The following is a 3,129-nucleotide window of genomic DNA, read 5'->3' on the forward strand; positions in this document are numbered from 1 at the left end:
TTGCCATACTTTGAAAAACATTTAATGTGGAAGGAATTGTTTTATTTTTGCTTTGAGACCAATATTTTATGTTTTTGTGTTTTTATTCGTTATGGATCTCACCTGTGTGTCCTCCGATTGATACTGATATTCGGTAAAGACTCAAAGGGATCATTCAGCAGCTGTGAAACTTTTTTTTTTTTTTTTTTAGCTGTGGAACTTTTTATGTGAGTAGCTCCCTCCTTTCTGATGCCCTGCCACACAGATCATAGCCTCCGTGGCCTCACGGCTCACCCGTGTTCTCAATTCAGATTCTGCCAGAATGTTCATGGGCTCCTCTGCCTGCAGTTGCAGCGTGAAAATCGCCTGAAGGCAGAGAGGTGCGTGCTGAGAACCAGCGTGAGGAACTCCGCCCATGGCAAAGGTCATGAGGAAGGAGGCTTGGCAGACGCAAAGGCGTGATCAAGCCTCAGGAAACAGCTAACCCCCAAACCAGAGTCTGTTTTATGCTCTCACCTACGCCTCTGACTTTACGGGGGGCTCTCCCCCATAACCGTTTCTCTCGGAGAAGGAGTAAACGTGCAGCTCCAAGGCAATAAAAATTCTGGGCGTGACAAGAGTGTTTCGGCTTACGGACTCCTCTGAAGGTTATCTAGCCCGCCTGTATAGGTTCGTCCGGTCACATGTGATTGTTTACAGCCTCCCAACCTGAGAGGCACGAGATGTTTTAGACTTACTAAAGGCAAATTCTTTTGGGAGTTAGAAATTATCAGTATAGTGGGTTGGTTAGGAATTATATGGGTGAAGGGTTTTTCATTTGTTGTGTCAATAATTGCGGCTAATTCCCTCCCCTGGGTGGGACAAGGATGTCTCAGGTCAAACCTCTCTGCTGACAGACTAGCTTGTGTGACAGGATTATCCATACTCCTGCCACATGATTGCTTACTACCTCTCAACCATAACAGCACAGAGTTTTGGAGTATTTTGAGAGTCTTAATTAGCATAGGGCTTTTTCTTCTCATTGAGTCAATGATTGCCGCCAGGCCTCCATATTCTTAGGCACCTGGGAACATATTAATCAATGTATTTGGAATATAGAAAAGGAAATATAGTATTTGATGTCAGCAATACTAGACTTTTTGAGTTAATGGATTTTCTCTTTTGTAATAGATCACTGTGCTTTGTTATAAATCACTGTGCTTTGTTATAAATCACTGTGTCCTTATTATGTAAAAATGTAACTTTATCGCTATCTTAAGACTAAATAGATCTTAAGGGGAGCATTGATGAAAGGATTTTCATTTGTTGGGCTGATGTTTGCTGCTAAATTTCCATGTTCCCTTCTCGTATAATGAATATAACTAACATATAGGAGAAATAAGTATTAACCTTTAAAGATATAGGAGAAATAAGTATTAACCTTTAAGATTAATCCTGTTAACCTTGGGTTAAATAAATTCCTTTCTTGATTGTAACTCACTACACCCTCACCCTATAGGAATGCAACTTTATCTGGAGGGGGGGCCTGGTTTAAGAAAAAACACCCTTGGAAGAAATAAAGTTTTTGGTTATCAGAAAGAAAGGACCATAGAATGTCAGTTTTGTTATTCATGTATGTGAAGCACCTGATTTTGATAAAGGTCAGGACTGCTGACCCCTGCGTGACGCTGTGTTCATCCCTATGTGTAACAAAAGGTATATAAGCAAACCCAAATATAAAGAAATCGGATCAGTTTCCGGAAAGACTGATTCCCTCATGTTGTCCTTTTCTGCTCCCCGTTTTTCTGGCTGAATTCCCATCTGGAGCGTGGTTGCCCTCCAAGTCTACTTATTTGCCCCAGTTTTCAAGCCCACGGGAGAAGGAGCCCAAGGAGTGGGAACCTTCCGATATTCAAGTGGCACTGGCGGCCCAACGTGGATGGTGCAAATTCCTTGTCTTGGAATTTTATTGGTATCCCACGCAAACCAAGTTATTCAGCCCCTTTTTCTCTCCTACTATTTTCTGGCCGAATTCCCATCTGGTGCATGGGTACCCACCAAGCCTATTAATTTTGCCTGGGCTTCTAAGATTGGACCGGGATGGGGGGGGTGGGGGCTCAGTGCCTCCTCTCCTTTGGGAGAACGGGAAGATGCCTGCTGGCTACGTAGGTGGTGATTGGTATCTCACGTGAACCAAGTTATTCGGCCTCTTTTCTCTGCCAGTATTCTAATCCCTCTCTATCTGTAATTAAATAAGTTATTTCCAAAGATGCCGACGCCGTCCCCTCCTTCGATTTCCCAGGATCCACTGGGGCTGGACCCCAGTAGGTGCGGAGTCATCAGGTTGGTGTGCGTGCTCACCTTCACGTGAGGAACCTAGCCCTGGAACCCCCACACTGCCTGCTGTTCAGGGTCTGAGAACAGTTTCCTATTTTGTTCAGCTTTCTAATTCCCAATGGTAGGTGAGCAAGTTAGACACTGTTCCTCCTATCGCTGCAGGAAGGGGAACCCTCTCCAGGGCCCTAGAGTGGGCTCACACGTGCTGACAAAGCAAGAGACTTAACTGGAAGGGGTGCCCAGGAAGACAGCAGCAGGGTGAGGAAGCCCAGGGGACTTCTTCACCACGTGATCTCCGGTCTCAGGTTTTATGGTGATGGGGTTGGTTTCCAGGTTGTCTCTGGCCAAGCATTCTGACTCAGGGTTCGTTTTATGTATTTTGTTCAGCTTTCTAATTACCAGTTACTACTGGTGAGGAAGTCCAGACACTCTTTGTATTTATTTGGAAGCAGAAATCACATTTTATTCTAAGAGAAAATTATACTTTTGATCAATAATTTAAAATCACCTAGCCACACATGCTTGAAGGTGTCTTTTGTTTCATATTCTTTGTTTTGCTCATGAACATGTTAAAACGAAATATCAGGAGGCACACTTAGATGGCTTTCCTCACGCCCTAGAAAAACATTATGCCAATAAATTCTGGGTAAGGTCTTAGGAGTCTCTGAATTTGAATCATTCAGTTCAGTTCAGTTCAGTCACTCAGTCATGTCTGACTCTTTGCGACCCCATGAATCGCAGCACGCCAGGCCTCCCTGTTCATCACCATCTCCCGGAGTTCACCCAGACTCACGTCCATCGAGTCCGTGATGCCATCCAGCCATCTCATCCTCG

At 44.3% G+C, this 3,129-nt stretch overlaps 1 long non-coding RNA gene across 1 annotated transcript; it reads left to right on the top strand.

The window, feature by feature from the left end:
• Window positions 1-213: 213 nt before the first annotated feature.
• On the top strand, window positions 214-2,546 carry LOC120859195. The gene is made up of 3 exons (XR_005720046.1): window positions 214-359; window positions 2,287-2,370; window positions 2,458-2,546. It is a non-coding gene; the product is annotated as an uncharacterized LOC120859195 (long non-coding RNA).
• Window positions 2,547-3,129: the final 583 nt, after the last annotated feature.

The sequence above is a fragment of the Oryx dammah genome, unplaced genomic scaffold (assembly GCF_014754425.2).
Source record: "Oryx dammah isolate SB20612 unplaced genomic scaffold, SCBI_Odam_1.1 HiC_scaffold_186, whole genome shotgun sequence".
In the NCBI taxonomy this organism is placed as follows: domain Eukaryota; kingdom Metazoa; phylum Chordata; class Mammalia; order Artiodactyla; family Bovidae; genus Oryx; species Oryx dammah.